The 24,792-nt window shown below is 41.2% G+C and overlaps 1 protein-coding gene across 2 annotated transcripts in view; it reads right to left on the bottom strand.

Moving 5' to 3' along the window:
- The window catches only part of CHD9 (chromodomain helicase DNA binding protein 9), a 122,807-nt gene extending 98,582 nt beyond the window's left edge, over nt 1-24,225 (bottom strand). For both annotated transcript variants that reach the window (XM_080411240.1, XM_080411241.1), the window contains exon 1: nt 51-24,225. The gene's annotated coding sequence lies outside the window, so the exon portion shown is untranslated. The remainder of the gene's footprint in view (nt 1-50) is intronic.
- Nucleotides 24,226-24,792: the final 567 nt, after the last annotated feature.

Genomic DNA, 24,792 nt, shown 5'->3' with positions numbered 1-24,792 from the left:
GCCCCCCCCCCCCGGCGCGCAGGGAGCCTCTGGCCGAGGGCGGCACTTACCGGGTGGCAGGGTGGCTGGCGCAGGCCGGGAGAGGCGGGCGGGCGGCGGCGGAGCGGGCGAGGGCGGCGCGGCGTGACTCGCTCTCCTCCCCCCGCCGCCCACTGCGCAGGCAGGGCGGGAGGGGCGCCCGGGCTGTGGGCGAAGTTTCACTCGCTCCGCGCCGCGACCCCACCGGCCCCAGCGAACCCGCGGGGACGGGCCGGGGGGCGCATTTGCATATTTGTCACCCCCGCGCTGATTGGCCGCCCGCGCGGGGGCCGCCGCGCGCTGACACGGCGCCTCGGGAAGGGAGGGGGGGAGCGGGGTGTGAGCGGCGGCGGCGCGGGGCCGGCGGGGCCCGGGAGCGGGGGGAGCGGAGGAGGAGGAGTGAGGCCGCGGGCAGGGGAAGGGGTGTGCGCGGGGAGGAGTGTGCGCGGGGGGCGGAGAGGGGAAACGGGAGCGTGCGAATTTCCTTCCCGAGACACCTTCGGCTCACGCCGCAGCCCCCGCGGGAGGGGGCACCCCGAGCGGGGCGGGGGCAGCCGCCGCGGAGCCGATAAAATGGTGCGTGCGCGGCGGCGGGCCGAGCCCATCCAATATGGCCCCCTTCGCCGGCAGAAGCCAATCCCGGCCGCCTTTACTCCGCAGGCCCCGGCAGAGGCCGGGCCCGGGAGGGTGGGCAGGCCCCGCGGATGAGCGACGGCCGGCCGGCGGGGCAGGCCGGGGTGAGGTGCCCGCGGAGCTCCGGCGCGGCCCCGCGGGGCGCTCAGGCAGCCGCTGCCGGCGGTTTCCTCATGGCGGGCGGCCCAGCGCCCGAGGGAGCGCCGAGCCCGCCTGGCCGCCGGCGCTGCAGCCGAGGCGTTACCTCACGGGAGCGGGGCTCCCGCGGCGGCCAGCGCGCAGACCGGCCCTGGCTGCGTTAAAATACTCGTGTTCGTGGGGCACCACCGCCGGCTAGCCGAGCCCCCTCCCTGGGGAGAGCGTGCGCCACCGGGGTTCCGCTGTGTGTGACCTACGGGTGGCACTACCGGCTTCTGCGGCGGATGCCGGGTGCTCCCGGCGGGGAGAGCGGGAGGATCCTCGCCTCGGGGAGGGACGCGGGGGTGGGCGCCCCGCAGGGCCAGCACCGCCTCGGGCGCGCCCTGCCAGCCTCCTGCGGCTGGGTCGCTCCAACGTGCTGACCGGGCACACGCGTTCCTACAAAGGCTTTACTGTCCCATAATATATTTTTTTTTCAACCATACAAAGCAAGAGTGCATTAAAAGGTAAGTTTTGTTTTCAAGATCGAAATGTAGCAGTTCACAAAGCACTTCTACACTGGTATTAAAGAATCTTGAAGGACAGAGTTGTTAGAGCACGCGTTTCCCCGTGGCAGGAGACGATGAGAAAAAGCTGGAGGAGTGAGTTTCAAGTTTCTAGTGTGGTTGGAAGGAGCATCAGTCAAGGGACTTGCATTTTTTTAACCTACAGTGGCATGTAAACAGGAGGAAAAAAAAGCTGTTTAGGTGAGCCCTTACATAACTGGCTGCATTGACCGAAGGAGCAAGTTAAGAATTTGAGGAATATAAGAGAATTCCTCCTTACCTACACTTGGATGTTGTGTCTGGGAGGACTGTATGCACAGTAGTTGGGAAGAATCTCACCCTAAGGCTTCCTTCTGTAGCCTGCTAGCAGGGAACTGGGGATATACTTCTTGTTCTCTCCAACCTGTTGCTTCTGTATTTAGAATACCTTTCAAGAGAAGAGTTTGTCATTATACCCAGTATCAGGCTTTTTGTGTGTCTTACATGCTTTATTATATATTGTAATACATTAATTGATTCCAGGGCTTCCAAACAGCTCAGCTGGTAGATGCAAGTGGAAGGTAGGTTCTTAGCGTTTGTTCAGAAGACGAGCCTTTAAGCAAGCTACTCAAATGTTCTAGCTTTATAGCACCTTTGCCATTCTCCCTAACTCTCAATTTCTTCATGGCTAAAACTTTAATCTTACTGTCAGGCTGTTCAGAAAAGTTACTGTTAACAGTTACACTGAAGTTTCTGTTACTTTCTTCTTTTAGCCAGCCCTATAGATTTTCCTTCTTTTTAATTTCCCTTTCTCTCACTAACAATTGAGAACAACTTCAAAAAATGAACATGCCTGATTCATGTCTCCGTTCTTCTAACTTTCACAGAAAAAGAAGCAAGTACTTTGTGAAAAAAAGGCAGCCTTCACCCTTTCATTAGAATTAGCCAGGCAATTGTAGTACTTCCTTAATAAAGCTATCAACACTATTGTAACATTGTGAAGGGCTCTCAGCTGTAGATAGTGTGAATGGTAATGTCATAAGTTGAGAGCACAGGCTTAGAATCATAAATCACATGAATGACTGAAAATAGGATCATGCGACTGGTTATTCGGTTGCTCAAAAGGACATTGAATCTCATGAACACTTAATGTCTGGATGGGTCCTCTCAGAATTTAGAAAACAAAACAAACCAGGTTTCTTAAATGTACCGAATAAAATATTGATTTTTGTTTTGGGCTTCATTTTCTTAAATGTGCCGGTACCTCAGCAGTTTCGGAGATAGCTTTTGCACAGTGTTAAACTTCTATCAAAACTTCTGCCACTTTATATCATCACCCTGAAAGCCTACTATTGTTTCAAACAATCGTAATTTTACTGGGTTTAAACTTCTGCCACTTTATATCACCACCCTGAAATTCTACTATTATTTCAAACAATAGTGCTTTTCGCAGGCTTTATACGTGTTATGAGAGCTGTGTTTTCTCAGCGCCACTGCTTAACAATATAATTACATTGCCTTGATCCATCATAGCATACAGATGACTCTTCTAAAATGTTGGGTTTGGTAAGAGTGGAAAAATACTTTGTCCCTCCTTTATTTTCCATAAGTGTTTTTCTTCAGATATCCCACGTATGACACAGTTAGGATATGTGCATTTTTTGTGTTCTGGACTCTCACAGAACTATAGCAACTTATTCAGACTTAGGATTTACCATATGCGTGCCTTGTAGCGCATTGTAATCTATAGAGGGAGAAGTTCTGTGGTGTACTCAGAACAAGGGCACTCATCCTTTATTCTGTGAGTGTGGGATAAAGTTTTCTAAGAAAGAATAACAGAGGAAGTCAGTTGCTGCACTTACCTGGTTTCCTGTACTCTGGTTGTCTGTGGAAGTTGCTGCAGGGGTGTTGAGGTCAGGGCTGCAAATATAGGTTGGAAAAGACCTTTAAAGTCATCGAGTCCAACCATTGACCTAGCACAGCCAAGTCCACCACTAAACCACGTCCCTAAGTGCCACATCTACACATCTTTTAAATGCCTCTGGGGATGGTGACTCAGCCACTTCCCTGGCCAGCCTGTTCCAGTGCTTGACAACCCTTTCAGTGAAGAAGTTTTTCCAAATACCCAATATAAACCTCCCCTGGCACAACTTGAAGCCATTCCCTCTTGTCCTATGGCTTAGTTACGTGGGAGAAGAGACTGACACCCACCTCCCTACGACCTCCTTTCAGGTACTTGTAGAGAGCGGTAAAGTTCACATGCGACTGATTCAGCTGCTGAGATTCCACTGTTGCCAAGTGACTGCTTTGATCCTTCTCAGTAGCTGCTCTGTGTGACGGGAAAGGAAAGAGCAGCTGTCTGCACAGATTGCTGCTATTAGAGCAACTCTTTATATGTCTTTGTAGACAGGCTCTAAAAGCCTAGTAGGAATGTGTGATGCAGGTGAGGACTTGTAGTGCCATGCAAACCGAGCCCTTGCTGAGGTGTTTTGGCTGTTTGGTGCATTGCCTCTGCAACCTGCAGCATGAATAGGGAACAAAATGCTTTCTCTAGATGGCTTTTGGAGCCATTAGCGAGTCTGCAAGGGGAGGGTAAGATCACGTCCTTTTTTTTCGCTCTGAATATATTCAAGTCATGGGTTCCCATACAGTTCAGACTGGGGAGCTCTGCTCGTTTCGCCGTGCTGTTGGCTAGCAATTCGTAGGTCTCTTTGATCTGGATATATACTGGAACTCCCTCAAGGAGCAGCTATGCTGTGCACCTGCAGATGTGAAACACTGCAGATGCAAAGTAAGTACAAGGAAGCAGATGGTTTCTCTCATGGCCTTGCAGAGACAGATGCAAACCAGGGTATGGTTATAAATCTGTTTAGATTAGGACAAAATTTACTTCTTTTGAGCCTACCTGTGGGAGCAATGGCATCCCCGTGTATGGATCAGAAAGAGAAGCTGGGATTCTGTATATAAACCTTTCATATTGTGATAAACCACAACAAATAAAAATCTGATTGCTAATTTAATGTGCGAGTAATCTCCTTCGTAAGTTGGAAGTCTCTTGGCAGCTAGAATATTTTACTCACAGGATGGTATGTCCTAAAAATTTACCTGGCAGCTGGATACCGCTGATGTAAATTGAGTAAACCTGCAGTTAGGGTATCAAAATGCTGATTTCTAAACTGGCTTCCACTGTTGGTTCCTCAAACACCTGCATCTGTAGTTTGATTGTCTGCCACAAGGAGAGCCACAAGAACCCCTGTTAATTGATCAAATCATGATAGTACTAAAATGAAGTCTGCCGTGAAACAGGCAGAAAGGAGAACATACTCAATCTGAGCTTTCTGGAAAAGTATTCTTGTACTAAATCATGATTTCATTAAGAAATTTAGAAAGCGTATTTTCTAGGGGATTGCTGGTAATAAGCAATTTTAGGTTTTGGCAAAGGTTTGCTGCGTTGTCTTTTAAGACATCAAGTTCATGCCTTGATAGACGGAGGCCAGTTTGTGAATTTGGGTGCTAAGACTTTGCAGATTTGTGAACTGAGGTTTAAAGTCTGGCGTGTAAAAATCACATTCAAAGAAAAAAGGTGATACAGGACCTTTTCTAGGCACATGTGTTAGGAAGAAAGTAGCCCTTTAAGACCAGAATTAGGGGTTTTGGTGACCAGGTGGAGCACACAGCTGAAGGTCATCAGACTCTCTTTTGGGCTACATAAGAAAACCCTGAAGCGTTGTTGCAGATTTTTTGTACAGTGGTTGAATGTAGAGGAGTTCTTAAGAAAGAAGGGGAAGTAACAGAAGTAGAAATAGTAGGTAAGAGGTTTTATTAAAGTAGAAACATGTTGGAGATTTTAGGCTGTTTCTAGGGGAAGCCTGGAAGTGGCTTGAGTGATCCGGTAATAGGCTGAGTAATTTTGAATTGTGTTAGTAAGAAAGGTGCTGAATGTGAATATGGTAGTTTGGATTTTTCAAAAATGTGTCTTTCCTGGTTTTATCTTTAATTTTCTGTTGTTTGTTCTGTAGAAACTGAATGGGTATGCTATTGCTTCATTTTTGAACATAGAGCTTAGAGTGAGTGTAGTATTCTCTTTGAACTTTTGTGTTGCTAAATACTTTTTACCAGGTTTCATTTACTGTAGGACTAACTATCTGTGTTTATTGTCCCTGGGCTGGCTTCAAAGGTAGCTGGAGATGGGAATTGCTTGAATTTAGGAAATTTCTAGAATATCCTTAAGTAAGGACTAAGTAGTTCTTATGAGGAGGAGAAAGGAGAGGGGTAGTATTTAAGGGAGTTGAAGTAAACTGTATTTTTTTTTAATGAGAAGACCTTTTCTGTAGGTGTCTGGCTCCTGACTGTAAGATGGTGACAGGTCTCTTCCTAGAACTGAATTCTCTTCTTTGCTGTGGTTTTCCTTTGCTTTTCTCTTTGATAGTGGAACGTTCAAAGAGCTATTTTTAGGTGTTGTGAGACAAGACTGTCTACTGGAAGGGATATTTGAGTAGTTACAGCCACAGGGTTTTCTTTCAAAAAAACGGATGAGGGTTAGTGGCAACTTCTACTCCCTGGTGAAGGCTTTTGATGCTTTTAGTCATGTGAAAGTGGTAATCGTATACTATCAGAAAATCAGATAAGTGTTAAAGATTCAAAGTCTCTGGTGAAAGTATGGTAAGGAGTGGGAAGAAGGGGCAGTATCGCTGTGGAGCTTTATCTGATTCTGAATACCAGATAGGGAAACACTTTAGGCAAATTAGAAGGGAGGTTTAGAAACTCTTTAGGTCATTTGTAAAAAATGTGACAGTAAGTTACTAGTTTGTCAGCTGCTGTATTCTGGGACTGTAGTAGGGAAGGAACTCTGCTGAAGGAAAAACAAAATTGCAGTCAAGAACAGTTGCACTATAGCTAGGTTTACTAATCATAATCAATAGGCTCATTAGGTTACTAATCATAATCAATGTGGGACTTGCCTGCGCAGCTCTACTAAACTTCTTAGGGTTTTAGCTTCAGGATGGTTTTCAGTCCAAAACTAAAGCCGGACAGTATTCCGGCCCCTTGAACTTGTCAGAAAGCACAGTAACTCATGTGTGCTGGTATGATCGATGCACTGGGTTCTCCTAGGCACCTCTGGAAATACTGCTTTAGGTAATGTGGACATTCATATTAGTATGCACAGCATCATCAATTGTGAGCAGTGTGTGAAGCAAATCCCTTAAATGTTGAATTTTAATGCATTACTTCGGTGTGGAATGCTGTTTGTTTCCTGACTTTATACGAAGTGTACTGCCACAAAAGAGGCAACAAACTGTTAATTATCTTATGCTTTACTCTTAATGCCCTTTTACTCTTTATGGAATAATAAGCTGTTGAAATAAACCCTGGAAATTGACTTGTTACTTGCAGCGCAGCGTGCATGTATTGCCTTGTGAGAGCCCTGCCATCACAGATAGGTGTCTGGAGGGTTTGGGTTTGATACCCTAGTTTTACGTGAGGCATTCATTTATCTGATGTGGCTTGGTAAAGCAGACCGTGACTGGGCAGTATGAACGGGTGCTCGAAACCAGCAATACAAAACTACACTGCTGATTACAAAGTGTAGAAAGCTTCTGCTGCCCTCGTGTGGTCTTTGTGTAGATATGTTTTTGCTCTGAAGGTGCTAGAACATTAATTTTCATTTAAAACTGATTTTTTTTTTTTAGCTTCCAGTAAAGATGCCCTTGCTCTGGTCAGTAAGAGCTAATGTCACAGGATATGGAGTGTTTTTCTATGTGAAATCACTAGCTTTGTGGATGACAGGAGAGCAGTGGATGTCACTCATCTCAACTTTTGCAAAGCTTTTCGCAGCACCTCCTGCAGTATTCACGTGTCCAAGTTAGGACTTCATATTCTGAATGGGTGCTTAATAAGATGACTGGAAAACTGGATGACAGGGCGTGGAGGGTCTTTAATACTCTGTACAAACGCCTGTAACAGATAGAATACCACACTGATCTGTATTGAGGCTAGTGCTGTTTAGCATCTTTATCATTTGCTCAGAGGAGTTTGCAGGTGAGATGAAAATGGGGGAGGACCAGTTGAAAAGACTACCATTGCAGGCAGGCTGGAAGACTGGCAGGAACCTGCTTTCCCGAAGCTTGTTTTCTAATACCAGATCTCTAGACTGTCTTCAGAAATCTCCTGTGCTATCTTGAACATGTTCAGGGATTTGTTTTGTAAATCTAAACAATGTAATGTGCCAAACCAACTAGCCAACTTTTTGTCTGACAAGAAACGTGGATTAGTATTGGTTGCTTTACAAAGCTTGTAATGAAGCTATAAAGCAGTGATTCAATCTCTTGTCAGTCTTGGCATAAGTAAGTAAACCTCAAATTTGCACTGAGGTAATAGCCAAGCAATCATGAACCTGAAAATGAGGATGTGTTCATTATGATTCTGTATTGTCAACTTGCAGTATAACTCAACTGCTTTTAGACCAATTTTAAAAAATCATGTTAATTTTTTTGTGGTGTCAGTCATGCATAGCATTTTTGAAGGGAACCCTCTTCCCTTTGCTTTTATCTTGGTAAATGTAGAAGCAAGATCTGCAGTTCAAGACGTATGTAAAATAGATTTGGTACTGCGTGAACTTCATCAGTACTGTATAGCTTGTGCAGATTGTTGCCTTGTGAGTTCCTATGGTATCAGGGAGTAACTGCTGATATTACTGCCTTCTGTAAACTTTGTACTTAAGCACTTAAAATATATGTGCTGCAGTAATCAACCCCGATCATCTGCTCTAGGCCAGAAATCTTGCTGGTCTGTGTGGTACGCCTTCAGAGTGACTGTGTGTGACTGTGGTGCCTGCCATACAATTTTCAGTAGGGTTCTGATTGTAAAATCTCTAAGCCAAAGAAGTTCTACATCTATGTGCCCCGAAGTATCTTTGAGGTAAACCGCATGGGATTCAGCAGTCATTTGGCTAAAGTGATTTAGGCAACCCTTAGTAAAGCTGGAGTACTGTGAAAGCCACGCAAGCTGCAGCCGTTCTGCACATCTACAGCACTGGAACTGCCTGGGAGGGAGCTGCGGGCGGAACAGAGATGTGGCTGCCTGCCAGTGGGCTTGGGAAGTCATAGGAGAGAGGTTTTGTTTCATTGGGGGTTTGCAGCAATTTGGACCCGTGTGCCTAAATTCAGTTGAAATAATTCTTTGGATCTGGGCCTAAACAAATGAAGTTCCTTTGGACCTTGACTCTCTGGGCTGAAGTCAAATATTTAACATCTGCTTACAAGTGATTAGTTAATGTGCTAAGATGAACTTTCAGAGACATTAGTTCTGGTTTGGCATTTCTTGCGTTGAGCTTCGTTTCTGTGAAACTTCTTTACAGTTGTGAAGTGCAGCTTAGCATACAGGTGGTTGTTTCTGTTCAATGGTTGACTATAGCTGCATATGGTAAACCACATCTGTGTGAGGGAAATGAGAGAAATTTCAGACTTTTAGCTAAATATTTATTGGCAGATATCACACCGTTACTTTTAAGAAAGTTAGGTCTAACATGTACCTCCTAGGCAGCAGAATCAATTGTACAGCACTATTTCTGGTGCCATAAAACTTAATAAACTTTCAGATATTTGTAACTGATCTTGTATTTTTTAATGTTGTGGAATACAAAAAATGACCTTGGGTTGACAGAGATTTAAACTGCTGGCTTCTAGGTAAACTTCTAACTGTAGTTCACTACACATGACATGTTAAATATTTGTTCTATCCAACTAGCCATGCATTACCTGTACAGACTTTTATCACAGTCTTCCAACTGTTCCCCATAGACATGTAGGAATTAGGACTGCGTTTTGGCTGTACTGCGTTTGATTCTTCAACTGCCTTACTGCTTTTACCCTCTCTAATAAAGATCCTTTTCCTCCTTTTTTTTGAATTTCTACCAATAGTTACCTTTCCCTCCTTGTCAGTCTAGTTATTTAGTGCTTAAATTGTAGGTAGGCATGTTTTGAGTGTGTGTGTGCCCACATGCATATGGATTTGTGGTTTTTTTCAGTAGCACTTCATAAAAAAGGGTTGTAACTCATGCTAATGACTCCAAGAAACTGGTTTTTGGTTTCTCCTATTTAGAAGTTAGTAATAAAAAAATGAGTCCATTTTCCTTTTTACTAAGTTCAGTGGAATTTAAATATTCTTTTTTCTTTTAATATGAACATCTTTATCAGTTTCAGGACAGTTAGCTGGAGGAGGTGTGTGTGTATGTATGTAAAATAATTTTCTAACAAGTGCCACACTCCTGCTTAAGAAAAGGCAGTTTGTTGTGCAAATGCTGGCCAACCCTCACGATATCAACGCTAAAACTACTTCTGCAAAAATGAGATTTGACTGCTCACAAGAGGGCACTGCGACTTTACTTGTGCACACCTTACTGTGAGCCAGGAGATCTAGCAACAGAAAGGCAAATAATCTTGTCACTCTCCAACATAATTAGTTTTGAAACCAAGCTCTTACCAGTAAAGACTGCCAGCTCTTTTTTTTTTTTTTTAAAACAAACAAACAAATTATTGACAGTAATGCAGCAATTTGAGTCAAGAGCTTTGAAATGGGTCCTTTTGTCGGCTTCAGGGTTACAGTACTGTAGCTGGTGATGACTGACTAAGGCAAGCTACATCAAGAAATCTGTGATCTCATGTAAAAAAAAAAATAAAAGGAAAGACTGTCTGACCATAATGAACTAATTTATTTACTTATCAAAGCCTTAAGTGTCATTAGACAGCTCAGTAGGCAAGTCATCGTAAGAGGAGTGTTCACTTAGTAAAGATTAATTATAGCCTCCAGCATATCAAGTTTATTATGTCCAATAAGTATGGCAAACAGCTGGAGGAACATGTTTGTCTTTACACTTGATAGCATTCTCTTGCTTCAAAGTCTGACTCCTGAAAGAATAATTAGTTGTTGTGGGTGAATTGTTCCTAATTCTGCAAACTGTTTTTTGGTATGTATTTAATTTTGTGCTTTCAGTAAAAAAAAATTGGGAACGATACTGAAGTTGTCAGTGTATAACTTATAAAATAGTGCCTGAACTCTAAAGCACAGTGCTATTTTTGTATTGATAACTTTTAATTCACACATTTTTTTTAAACTTTTGATGTAGAATGCTTTTTCTCAGTGGAAATATGAAAGACTAGCAACCCACAAATGGTTGGACTTTTAGGGTCTACCTGCTGAAGAAATTATTTACAACAAGGTGGTTTTACTTTTTGTCATAACAGCTCTTTCAGTTCTGAAATTACTTCCCACTGAATGACATAGAAACTCCTGAACTCTTAAGTTACGAAACAGCATACATCACTGAACAGACTAGGCAGGTTTGGAACCAAACCGTATGAATAGCTAAAGGGGTCGTAAAACTCTACTGAGGAAAATCTGTATTCTATAGTTTCATTGTATGCTTTTGAAAAGCATATATACTGTAGGGTTATGACCTGTGTTGGAGGGAGATGACTGGTAAAAGCTATAGAGACATCCAAACACACACTGAGAAAAGAAGGTTACTGACGAAGTGAATAAGAAATAGCGTAAGGTGCTTCAGTAGCAGAGTAAGGAAAGCTTCTGATAGCAAAATGAATTTAGGATTTCATAAGCAGGATTTAGCTCAAGAGTTTAAATGTGCTGTTTATGCAGTGCTCTGAAGGTAATGTCAAAATAGAAGATAATATTTGGTTTAAACAATAAGAATTTCATATTGGTGAGAGGTAGGGACAACTGTTTTGTGTTTTGGAAGTTAAGCAAACTGAGCTGTCGAGACGGACTTTTTGATGCAGTTTTGAAATAGGGGGAGAGCAATTTTTCTTAAATCAGAATGTCTAGATAAATAATGCATCAAGAACAAATAACAGTCACTGGGTGCCTGGGTGAGGTTTGTTTGTTTTAATGTTGTATAACTGCTGTCCATGGCACATGAGTGTGACTTAATAAATTTGATATGCTTCTATGTGGCAGGGATAAATCGCAGCTGTGCATTGCAGTACACTTGCAAATCTGAGTGGTGGCACTGCTGTGATCCAACTTGAACATACTAACCAGTCTGAAGACCTTACTCCTTATGAAGAGCTACTAAGTCATGATTAACAGTTGGTTGTCTGAGGACTGGAATCTTAATTCCAGCTAATGAGCCTAATTTCACGTGCTCTAGATCCGGCAGTTCTGCTTCAGCAACTTGTCCAGTGGTGCTGTTCGACTTGGACTCTTGCTGTGCTGACCCGTGTTGAAATGGACAGTTTCAAAGTGGTGCTGGAAAGAACTTTAAACAACAAATTCTTTCAGAAGCCCTTTACTTTGTCATTTTGGCTGTTAAACCCTTCCACTTGCAGCAAGAATCTCTAAGCCCTGTTAGCTGAAGCATTTCGTTCTTAACTAGACCTGACAGACAACCTTTTTTATCCCCTTTATGAGAAATGGTCTTTAAAGATGAAATAGCAAAACTTTGAGTATTTTCTGTATCCAGCTTTCTTGTTAGTGATAATATTAGGATGTACTTATTGGAACACAAGAAAGAAAACACTTCCCCTATGAGACTGTCTACACCAAAAGAGAACCCGACTACATAAAGTATTTAATAAAGTGCTAAAATGTCTTACTTTGACTGCATTAATAGAAGAGCCTTAAGAAAAAAACCCACCAACCCACCAAACCTATTGTCAGTACATTTTTCCTGATTCAGTTTGTCTTTAGGACTAAAACATTTATTCAAAGCTCTGTGTTGACAATATATTGCTGAGGTTAGTGGTTTTCTGTTTCAAGCCATAAATGGCCCTAGAGGGCTTAGGAGCTGCTGTATTTGACAAGCTTAGGGATAAAAATAGTGCAGTTGTCTGAACTTGTTCACAGATGTTTAAATATTGCTGTATTCATTTGATTGATTTAACTCTGGGTTGAAGGGCTAATGTACATTTTATGTCCCTATATGCTCCACGTGCCTTTCCCTGGCAGTCACTAGGCCAGCTCTCTCATCTTGCGTACTGCTTCCAATTCTGTCTTGACAGATTATCTGGTGTGGGTGTTTTCTGCTGAGAAATGATCACTCAAGATGATCTCTGTTACTGCATGGGACAGCTCAGTGTCTGAGGCAGGCCTGAAAGGATGGCGGTGGCTCTACTTATTTGGGATACAGTCTCATTTTTGTAGTCCTAAACCATGCGTTGTGTTGTGTTTCCGTGCAAATTAATTCTCAGGAATGCTTGGTCTCCTAGTGTCTGGTAACTTTCTCCAATACCAATTCCCCAGAACGGCCCCTTTACCTGTCTCGGCAGCTATTCTTACCAGCTTGTTTTCTCTGTTTTCAGTAGCTTTGCCTGTTTTCCCTTTTGAGTTGTTTATTCACCTCTGTTTTGGAAGCACCTTCCTGCCTCTCGAAATTGATTCGGAGGGAATTGTGAGGTGTGTTTTGCTTGACTCAAAGAGCAAATAGCCGTGAACAGACTGTCTGCCAAAATCGGGTTCCACTGCCTTTTGGGAAGAGCATTTTGGCCATGGCACATTTTCTTAGCGTGTGTGACACAGCTTTTGCAGAACTACCAGGGTACCTTTCCTCATCTGTAAGGTGGCTTATTTGGTGTATAGGAGCTGCTAGCTAAACTCTAGAGAAAAAGATCAAGGAGTTTCCCAGAAGGTGTTTCATTAAGTGAGTGCTGTGTGCTGGGACTTAAGTCTTCCGGTTTCTGTTGACAGAATTGAGTAATTGGACTCCATCTCATGAAGAAATGCATGAATTTGAGCGCAACTGATGGAGTTGATTTTGATTCTAGGTTTTTCTAGAAAGATAGGGTTTGGTTCTGCACAGCTGAAAGGATTGATTCACTGCATCAACAGTCTACTATAATGCTATTGGTTATGTTATGCAAAAACTTGCTAGGAGACACAAAATAAAAAAAGCTAATTCTCAATTGCCTGTGCACTCTCTGATTAAAGGAAAACTCCTTGTACCTTTCTGGTAGTCCTGTGAAATCACTATTCAGAAGTTTATAGGTCAGCTGAGCTTTCTTCCCCCAGATGGTTTCTGGTTAAATTACTTCTCCGAGGTAATTGTCACTGTGGTGATAGAGTTTACATGTATTGTTGAAAAAATGAAAAGTTGCTGTGGCCCTATTGCTTTTGAACTAGTGTTTGAAATGCCTTGCTCGATTTATTTGCGAGGGCTAGTGATGCTTCATGGTAACTGGAGACCCTTCCATGCTGGAATACACTGTTTATCACAGTCATGACCTGTCACACTGGAGGGCTTGGCAGGGGCAGCACTATTTGTCTGTGTATTTATCTGACACCTGGAGCATGTCACTAAAGCCCTGATGTCTCCCCGAACTTGTCATGGTTTCAGACTGAAAAGGCTTCTTATGTGGCCTTTGGCATCCAAATTGCAGATCTCTTTCAGTATCTTCATCAGCAAAATTGTTACACGTTGTGTATGACCAGAATGGGTCTATGTTGTAAATCCTCCAGTAGAAAGATAGAATGACAGGACAGTTTATTGTTTGGGTGGCTTTTTTTTTTAACTTGGTGATAAGATATGATTAGATACTGTTACAAAAAAACCCCCAACCTTCAGAATATAGTAAACCTGCACTGGCTTGTGGGTTGGCTTTCTACCTTTTCTGCTGTGCTGTTTCTGACTCCAGAGGTACTGGGTCAGGCTGTCGGTGCCGTCTATTGTATTTGGCGGGCAGATGCTTGTTGGCATGTGGAGGACTTCTAATCTCTGATGTCAGAATGGGATTCTTGCAAGATTTAGAACATGTATTCAGCAGAGTTTTATTGCTTAATATTCAAGAGAATGATTTAATAAGTACAAACTGATCAACAGCATCCAATAACACCAATTAGTTAATATCCAGTGCTTTATTTTAGTTGCAGAAAGTTGAACACGAACTGTCAAACACTAAAAAAGGCACAGAAGTACTTTGCTACTTTGTATTCTTGTTTAAGTTGCCTTCTATTATGTTCAATTTTGCAGTACTTAAAGTACATTCACTTGTTCTGTAGCTCCTGTAAATCTTCACACTTGAACTGTTGTAGCATCTTATTTGTATAATAGCACTATATATCTAATTTTCTTGCAAGGATTTGGGATCAATAGGTATAACTTGTGGGCAGCTGAAGCTTTTGAGCATGAAAGAACAAGAGCTATAACACCGTTGTGAAAACAGCTACACTGGGCAAAGTACAGTGGAATGTTATATGAGGGGAAAAATAGCAGTGGATAGAAGATGTGATTGGATAAATGGATGTTCAGTCTCTCCTTCCTGTCTTTTATGAAGGAGTAAAAGAAAAAAACCTTCTGTTCAGAAAGGTATTGTGGACTATATTGATTTCTGTCTTTTTTTTCTTTTTTTAACCTCCAGCTCGTTCATGAGTATGCTGGACTAACAGTGCTTTTCTAAATGCCTAATGTATATCTAACATCTATGTATTTTTTACCAGTCTCATTGTCAGGTTTGAGCCTGCATGTTTATTTCCAGCTACATGAGCTGACCCCTTTGATTCAAAAGTTGCTCCTCATAATGGTATTTAAGCCAATTTATTCTCTGTTCTAGCTTACCTATGGAAACAAAAAGTTGAAAAAAATGAATGTTAAGGTATTGGTCTTGGAATTCATTTTTGAATATTTATTATCTGGATACTCATTTTTAATGTGTCTAATCTTGAAATAAGGGCAAAGGTACTACATTATTTTCTTCTGTGTGCTTCCAGCTCCTTAAATGTGCCCAAATTTGACTTTGCTGTTTGGAAGTGTAGTTAAATTGTGGCCCCAGTGAGTTTATGGCAAGTTACCTGATCTCGGCAGAATTAGCATTTCAGCCACTGTGTAGAAACCCTAGTTAAGTGAATGAATACATGATTCTGGATCTCAACGAAGACTCATAATACAGGTGATGTCCTTGATATGAAGAGTTCATGGATGGCATTAGCATTTGGATAATGGATAGCAGTGACTTAAACTCTAAAACAGCTGATGAAAAGTTGAGCCCAGATAGCTCTTGAGATCTGTCAGGAGTGGCTGATGTAGAACAGCTTAAGTTCTGATTCCAAGTTGATCAGCAAGAGCTGCTCAGCTTAAATAGCCATGGTAATTTGACGATACGGAACAGCAAAACTTTCAAAACATTATTTAAAACTTTGGTTCACAGTTTTGCGGTGTCATGACATCTTGGCTGGTATCGAATTTTGTGGCTTCGAGTTGTGACAGAATAGTGTTGCTAATTCTTTTATTACTGCTTCAGGTTTTTCATCTGGTGATGGCCATCTGACTGTTTAGGAATGCTGCTTCCAGACTACAAATCGTTTGATATAGCTGCTCACATGAATGACTAAAGCTCAATAATCTCTGTAATAAATTGAAATAACGGAGCACATGGAGACACAAATAAGCTTAGTTAGATAAGGTACCATGAAAAATACATTGAGACCAAATGTTAAAAGTTATGAATAGACCAAAATTGTGGAGTTGATCAGTTGTCTGTCCTAATGCTTAGTAAGTTATTACGTTGGTTCTGCAGATCGTTAACCCTACAGAGCATTTTAACACTGTTTTATAGGCAGTAACACAAAAATTTTTGACTTAGCTAAGGTAACCAACCCAAAACTTACATAAGAAGAAAAACTGAAAAGTTGCTTGAGAATTGTATGCCTTCCTTGGACTGCAGGATTGGAATCCCTGGGTTGTGAATATGTGATCTAAGGTCCTGCTATGAGATTTTGGGGACTTAGAATAGTTGGGTTTATGTGTTGGTGATTCCCACCCTGACATGGTGAACTTCCCAACTGTTTCATGAGCCATAGAAAAAGATGCACTTTCCCTTCGCTATCAGCCCATGCTTTAGTCTGATTTTTTTTCCACTCCAGGCTGCCTTCTTTCTCTTTCCCTTTTCATTGTTTATTCTGCCCCAAACGTGATAGAACCTGTCTCTGTGCAGGCGCTATAGCAGGCAAAACTAATGTTTAGGTTGAAATCACGGTCTTTGTTCCATACTACCGGTTCATAAGTCTAAGACGTTTCCTTTCTGCATCATGTTAGAGGAAGGTATACTATTTGATTAGCTATTAAAACAGTCTAAAGTGGAAGTTATCTTACCTTAACAGCATGTGTCTTGTTAAAATCTCTAATAGATACAACTATTCACTTCAAAATGTTTGTTCTTATGTCCCTTCCTATGCACTGATGTTATGTTTATCCTTTACCTGATGCATTATTGTAGGCATTAAGTGTTAAAGCAGTACTTGAACACTGAGTTTTTTAGACTGTTCTGCCATGCTGAACTGTGTAATAAACTGTTGATGCTCTGCTCTAATATGGATTTTGGAATTGGAATATATATGTTCTGGGATTCAGGACTTGGGAAAAATTCTAGTTGCAAAGCAAGGCATCTAGGATACAGAAGGGGAAGCTGGAAAAGGAGAAAGACTCCTTTTAAATGAATTTTGTGTTCTTTTTTTAGTGTGTGTGTATGATGGACTTCTGTAAGTGAATAGTTCTGTACTTTGGCAGGAGGGGTGGGGAAGAAGAGCAGGTAAAGTAGCTTGATGTATCCTGTTATAATAAAAAGAACAGTCTTGTTTTGTTTGTCATGTTATTTTGTGAGGGTTCCCCACCAGTATACAGGACCTTGTTAGGTGCTACATTTTCTAATGGTTGTAGTAGTTAAGAGGATACTGTGATTTCTTTTCCTGCGATAAATTGTTTAACTTAAGGTCTAATTCTGTTTCTGATACTCAAGGACGCAGAAGACTCTTTGTACTAGTAGAGCTGTAACAAAGTTGTATGTGATCTGGTGGATAGAGAATACTTGTCAGATAATTAATGGAAATTATATTTGGTTTGCAATTCAGGCTAGGTAACAAGACTTCCAAGAAAACAGAAAACAAGTTATGGTAGATAATAATTTTATGTGGGAAATTTCTAGTGCGTGGGGTTTTGTGCAGAGGTAACCTTGTCTTCTGGAAGACGAGGCAAAAGTTCAGAATTTCTGGGTCCTCTGTCATGTCATATTGTAGGCTTGCTCTTTCTGTGTTTTTTGGGTTTTTTTTCTGCCTCACCTGGCAGATGGAAGAAATTTCTCATTGAACAATTTAGTGAGACACATTTCTTACTGATGTTAAAAAGAGTGTGCATGCAAAGCTTAGAGTGACGTAGCTCACTTCAGAATTCTAAAAGCTCAGTTCTTAAACTTAGTTCAAGTGAAGTTGTCAAGTACTATAATGTACTTAGTAGTTTGACAGACTTTTTTTTTTTTTTTCTTTTCAGCCAGCCAAACACAGCTTGTGTTTCTAAAGAGAGAACAGATTGTCGTGGTTCCTTCTCCTTAGTGTACAGAAACACAGGCATATTTGACAGCAACAGAACAGCATGTTAAGATTGAGACACCAAGATAGACATATATGGGTGAGTTTTCTGTTGAGCTATTTACCGTCTTCCTCTTCTTAGGTTAATAAAGAGCAAGTAGGCAATTCTTTGAGAGTATGCTGCTAAATTAATCCTAGATATCTGCTAATTAAAAATAATTAGAAAATACTCTCTTTTCATATTGCTGTTTGGAGTTTAAACAAGACCAACTTGACATGAATTTAATAGTAAAATGTATTGAAGCTACTTATCTGAGGTGGGCAGACGACTTCTCGAAGAACCGTAATTAATACAAGTACAGAATGTTACCAGTCTAGTGTAGCCTTTCAAATAAAAAAAAAATATAAAATCTGGTTAAGAAATAGAGGGATGAGAGTATGTACTTCATGTGCCACTGAAAGTTTTAGCACTTTATTTGTATTTTCACTGGAAATGCAGAACACAGTAATGGGGAAAGAAGTAATATAGTACCCACAAATTGATTGTGTACCTGCAAAATAATTGCAGTTTATTCTTCTTAATTGGAAGTGCTTGATCGGGTGGATCTTGCTGTTGGTGACTGAAAACCCTTACTCAGTAGGAGGAAAACCATAAAAGTACTAGCGAAGTGCATGATAGGAGGCAAGTGTTCTGAACGTGTCAATGGGCCTTGTCGTTAGCGTGCAGTGCCGAGTGAACGCTGTCACTGGAGCGGTGTCCAGCTACGTTTCAGTTCATGGAAATGTTTTTCAGGCATGGTAAGGAAACAGTGTGCTGAGCCTGCTTGCTGTGGGAAGATGCAGATGTTTCTGATAAAGAATTTGTCCAGGCAGGGATTCAAATTGTTTGAAGATTGCTGGCTTTCCTTTAAGAAGTTTGAGTCTTCCTGCCCAAAACAAGTTGTAGGCCTAATACCTTACCGTGTACTGTAGTTGTAGTATGAAATAAAGCCCTAATGTATTCCTGCACAAGCCACTGAAGTAGGTCAAAATATTTAAATGCCAGATTTTGCTTTCCAGTAGACCTCTATTTTTAGGGGTCACATCTGCGGAGCCTTCTAATTCATTACCTGTAGTAATGAGCAAGAAAGTTTTCTGTTTAGCTGTTTGATTAGATGGTACAGAGGCTTGCCTTGCGTGTTAGGTAATTCTGTTTTGAGCAAGTATTGTTTATCTTTTCAGTCACTGTAACTGCCAAAGACACTCAGTGTTTGAGCTAGGTACAATGTTAAATATTAGACTGAAGACCCTATATCATATGTAAGGAGATTCCCCCCCTTTTTATTTATAAAGACATTGGGGGATGTTCCTATGCTACTCAAATAAATGTGCACATATTAAATGAAAAAACATGAAGAAATGTTTAGAAGTCTTCGAGTTTGTGTTTCTTTTTTCATTACAGACTTGTAAAAATTAATATGGTCAATTAAAACATTCCACTGAAAAAAGTTGGGATGAAGACAAAAGCGATCCTGGTTCTCCAGACAAAGCGTGACCAGGGCCGTATATGTCACTGTAGGGTCTTTAAGAAATGGAGTCTACCTAGAGCTTTAAGAGTTGTAGAAGAGATGTGCTAGGTGAATGGGGAAGCTGACGTTAATGTGTGGTATGTGACTTTTTAGGCTGGTCTCTTGCTCCTTGTAACTTTTCTCAGTCTATCCTAGGTAAATTGGGCCCAAAAATCTGTTTTAGTTCTCTTTTGTCTTCATAATAAAATTGTTCAGCAAGATTCAAGGCATTGGTTGTACAATTATCACTTTATCATTTATTTGAACGTTGGCTGCTCTTCAGAGTCTGTGCTAGAAAGTATTCTCAATCTGCCCTTCAAGAGCATGGAATGTTTCTTCCATGACTGTGTTGTGTATCTGTAATTCATGTAGCTGACACTCTCCTAGTTAACTGGCTTACTGGTCACTGTTCCTAGGCTTAAAATATTAGAATTTTAACACAGGAGTGCATAAGATAAGGCAGGAACTAACTAAAGAACATGTCTCAATGTAGTTGAAGTGGTTTGAGGCATTCAGTTCCTGGAAGTCTGTTAGCTGCTTCCTAGTTTTTCCTCAGCCAGATGAACCTGCCATGCCTGTGGCCCACATGGCTTATAAGCAGCATGTGTTGACTGTCATATTTAGACTTGGCATGTGACTTACTTGAGAGGAGGTTTTCTTCTGCCTTTAGGGCAGATAGGTGGAAGCTACTCCACTCAAACCTTAGGAGAGGCACAGTGAGCTGAGACTGCTTTGTAAATGAGATCTACTAGGTAGTCCTTAAACCTTGGAGATGATGGGCTACTTATGACACTTATCAGGTGATTTCCCTTACTCTCATGGGAAATAAGGGTAAAAATATACTCAGTAAAGAGTATAAGATTAAGCACAACATGCTTAGGAATATATTTCCATGTGGAGTTTTCTCTGCTGCTTTCAGGGTGCTTCTAGAAAAGTAGTTGGCAAGTAATAGTTGGTCCAACAAGCAGACCAAGGAAAGGAGTTGTGGTTTAGTTAGACGCATAGAAAGTGTCTTCATTTATTCAAAAACAGTGGTCTGCTGCATGGTTTATTTAGAGTACTTTCTCATTTGTCTGGCTGTTGTGCACTTCCAATTTTGAAAAGGAAACACAGGATGGAAAAACCAGTATTGCTGTGGGAGCAATCATTTGCTGCAATTGAATGGAAGCCAGTCGTCGCTGTTAGTTTGTAGCACGTCAGTACATTGACTGCTGCCCAGACACTAAAACAATGTGCAAGGAGACTAATAGGGAGAGGTCAGGAACTCTGAGGGTGGGATGTAAGTACTATCAATAACACCTTAAGCCTTTTTCAGATACTCTTACATAAAAGTGATTCTGTATTTATTGTCCAGTTCTAATACGTATGATACTTGCTGTCTGAATTGCACTGAATCTTACTTAGGCTACTAATACGAGCAGGGCATTAGTACTTCAGCTGGATGATTTCTCATTTTGAACAAAGCTGTTTTGGAATGTTTCAGTATTCAGGGATGTAATGAAGAACCCCACAAAAAAATGCCTTCTCTTTCAGCAGAGGCAGTAAATATGTTTACATCGAGAGATGTTCCAAAGAAATACCTGACTGTTAAACCTGTGTTTGCCCACTATTGCAAACTGGGCTGAGCTAAAAGTAGAATGCAATGAGACCAAAATAGTCTGAAGTAGCAGGATAGTGTAATTATGTACCTCTTAAACATAGCCAGGGTTATCTTTGAGTGTGTCGTCTTTTTATTAAAAGATATTGTGATTAATCCTGGAGAATTGTAATCATTGGGTGCAGCTGTTGTGGCTACAATGGACTGTATAATATTGCACAATCAACACAGTATTCAGCTACCATCTAGTGGGGAATCTGAGGCAGTGTTCTGAAAATGCAGGCCGCTAGGCACTCCAGAATCATGAGTACTTCTGCAGGTATTATACTTCGGGGAACCACTGAGATTTTTGCCTGATCATAGCCCTTACAAGTAAGACCTTTCTGCCTCTTAAGGCCTGCCTGAATTAAAAGGAGGAGCATACTAAAGTGAATGAAGCACGCAGATGGTGAAATGTTGAAGCATGGAATTATATTTCTCGTTTTTCCTTATAAAACCAGAACTTGCCCGTGTCCCTTTAAAGCCTAAATGCCTCCATCAACCTCCTTCTTATTTTTAAACAGGCATGCTGGGTTAAGTCTGTCTGGCAGGTAAAAATTCTGAAGTTCAGTAACTAGATTATGGTTGCTTTGGCACCTAGACTGTACATAAATTGAATGTAAGAGTAAAGCAGTAAGTATTAAATTTCCAAAATGGATATGTTAAACCTGTACGTTTCTCAGGTATTTTCATAATGAAGTATGTTTTTTTTCCTGCTCTGTTTACTTACCAGTGCTTATAGAGGTAAGTGGTTGAATGGGTGTCCTTAATGTTACTTGAATAAAATGGAGGGTGAACAAAAATTAACCCTTGCTTAACACAGTTATTGAAACCAAGAGAAAAACAGTATGAGCCTTAAAGCAGAAGGTGATGTTGCCTCTAGTGATAACTGGGCAGAGGCAGTAATCCAAGAAGCATTTGGAGTTGTGGAGTTAAACTCAGTGTGGTGCTGTTCTGGCTCACTTCAGATGCAAAGATCTATGATCCTCCTTAATTTGGGGTAAAAAGAGTGCTTCCTTGACAGAATCTTAAACATCGTGCAGCAAATTGAATAGTCTCTGCCTCAAAAGACCCAAAGATGGGTTGGGTTTCCCCTCTTCATTTCCATTGAGTATCTTTGAGGCACCTGTTAACCTTGTTCTTCCATGTTGACATCAGTCTTCCTTTCATGCCAAGACAGTTCACCTTGTTGTACCTCTATTAAAAATGTTTGTAGGGAAAATGTCCAGTTCAGCGTCAAGTGATGCAGCTTTTACTGTATCTGGAAGATAAGGGCCTACTTAGTCCCGTGCAGCCAACCTGTGCTTGTTACTTAGATTAACAAGTAGCTAATCATTAAGGTAGCGGTGCATGCGTATGGCTCCATTTGTGATTGTGTAGACCTCAGTCTGACAAGCTGCTTGTAGTTTGCTTACGTGTAAGCCAAGTTAACTCCCAAAAGCCACTTAGACTGGATGTTCCAGAATTGCCAGTAATAGCTAAGATCACTAAACTGAGGTGGAACTCATAACTGGTTTAGAGGATTTGGCTGAAATGTGCTGATTTTGTATTGGAAAGAGAAAATGTGGTTGTAGACTGTTTAAAAACAGCAAGGGAGTAATTGCTTAATGTTCCAGCACAGCTATAATTCTCCTCTGCTTCCTCCCCATGCTTCCATTCAGGTCTTCCCCTGCTCCCCTGCTCCCTGGAGCTGCTGGATGCTGCATGCCCTTTGATCAGCTGAGGTTAAACTAGCTCTAGCCTCGGAATGGAAATGGTTCTGGAACTTCCCTCCTAAATTCTTTCTTTTATGATTTGGTGGATGGGTCTGCTACAATTATCACAAGTGTTTCAGAGGTTGGCTTCTGTTGATCCCTGAGGATATTATGGAGAATTGTTGCTAAATGTGTGCTGTGCAGGAGGAAGGATCGTCCTGTAGTCAAATATGTGTTTGTGGAAGCCCATAGGATGGCGGTGTATGGCTATAAGATCTGGTACTGCTGAGCTTTTCTCTAATACGTAGCTCTGTGCAATACTGGCAGCTTTTGTTTAGTGAAATAGTCCTCTGCAGTTGATTTTCATGGGGAAACAAATAACTGGGGTCTATCTGTATGTGAGGGTACTAGTAGCTTGTAGTTACTTCGTAGTGGATAGATGGTAGTATGAGCCACTTGCTCATACAGTGAACTCACTGTATACCACTTATTAGAAAATTATCTGCTAGATTAGAAAGTAAATTGGTTTGGTGTAGAATCTGGCAGAGATGTGCTATTTGATGTGCTTGAATTTTGAGTTAAGGCATTCAGTCTTGCTTTTCAACTGAGAACTTAAAGCTACTCCACTGTTGACAGATTTTTAGGGGGAAATCTTTTGTATTTCTTGAAGTCTAAGATTCAAGCTGGTATTTTAAGAGGGTTTGAGCATATGGACTTCTCTCACTTATAACAGACTAGTGTCTTGAGCGAGGTGTCTCCCTACTCTTAGGGCTTTTTCTTGTGGCTGGTAGTAACAGAAATGTTTTATGAGTAAGCTTGAAAAAATCAAAAGTTATTGTATGGTGCTACAAAAAGCTCTATAAAATCACCTACTTAATGATGGGTTTAGTAATCACTCTGCTACTGTTACTTCACAGCTGTGTTGAAATGGAAGCCTAATTTGTCAACAGGAAAGACATGCCAATAGCCTATTTTTTGTTACAAAAGTTGTCATGTTTAACGTGACGTTATAATTTCATTACTTACATGAGGAAACTGGATTATATAAATGAATTGAGCAAACTACTTATCCCTCAAGGATAGATCAAGGAGTTCAACTAAAACTGGCATTAGAACTGGAAAGTTGTGGACTCAAAGCCATTAAAACAACAGGAACAAAGCTAGAGGTGTTACTGTTTATTTAAAATGTCTAGTCGATGTATAGTAGGTATAGATTATGATCCTGAAGGTATTTACAAGATTGTACAGACTTGCTACTTTGGCAACATAGGCTTTCCCTTCACCACGTACTGTTTCCTAGTAGTGAACTTCAGGATGTTTAAAAGTTAAGATAAAGCACACTTCCTTGGGCAAGGCAATTGTGAGTTACTCTGTTAGGAAAAAAAAAAACTAATGAGCAACAGTTTCCTAGTCTGAAAACTTGCCTTCTGCTGACTGCAATAAACCATAGCTCGTCATTAGCCAGTGCTCGACTGGCAGGATCAGTGGGTTGTCACAGAAACCAAACGTACTTGTTCTTAACGATACAATTGGGAAGACTGTTCAGCTTCTGGAGTTCCTTGCCTTGTCCTTCATTCCTGCAATGCAGGGAGCCTTTTACAGACATCTACCAAAAAAAAGAAACAACCCCACCAAAAGATAAGTCCTCTCGTTGACTGTTTAAAACCAAAATGGACTGCAATACCAGTAAGAGCACAACGGCTGTGGATCTGTCCAGAAGCCTGGAGGACAGCCTGAGGAGGAAGAAAAAACCTGCTGATGCTATCCAGAATTTAGTTATAAAGGACAGTGCGTGTGACAGAACAAATTGGGTATTGATATGCTCCCAATACAGACTGTAACTATGAAGTAAGCAACTTGTTTATTGGCATTTTGTGCATGAAGCGATTGATCTTTGTGTTGCTGATGCTGTGGAGCTAAAGGCAGATTTCAGATTGGATCTTAAGGAAATCTGCGTTTACAGACACCAGTGTGAGATTGTTATCTAAGCTGATGAATTCCCTGCTTGAATACTCAAGGAAAACTATGTATGTTGCATGAGAAGCCTTGCCATCCACATAGCCTCCTGGAAACTTGTGCTGAATCCAAAGTAATCTCACAGAAATCAATGAAGCTGTAAATCTCAGGCATTAACTGATTTTCAAAACAAAACCCAAACCATATGTGTATGTATCTGTTTCACTCTCTGACTCTGAAACAGTTTCTGTTGCAATGACTTCTAAGTATAAATAGCAATTACATTTGTTGAATAACTTGAAAGTGTTGTCTAAGAAACATCTCACAGAGATCTAGTTTAG

The sequence above is a fragment of the Falco punctatus genome, assembly GCF_963210335.1.
Source record: "Falco punctatus genome assembly, chromosome: 14".
Taxonomy (NCBI): Eukaryota; Metazoa; Chordata; class Aves; order Falconiformes; family Falconidae; genus Falco; species Falco punctatus.
Note: the sequence above shows the minus strand (reverse complement) of the source record. Positions and strands in the feature narration are given on the sequence as shown.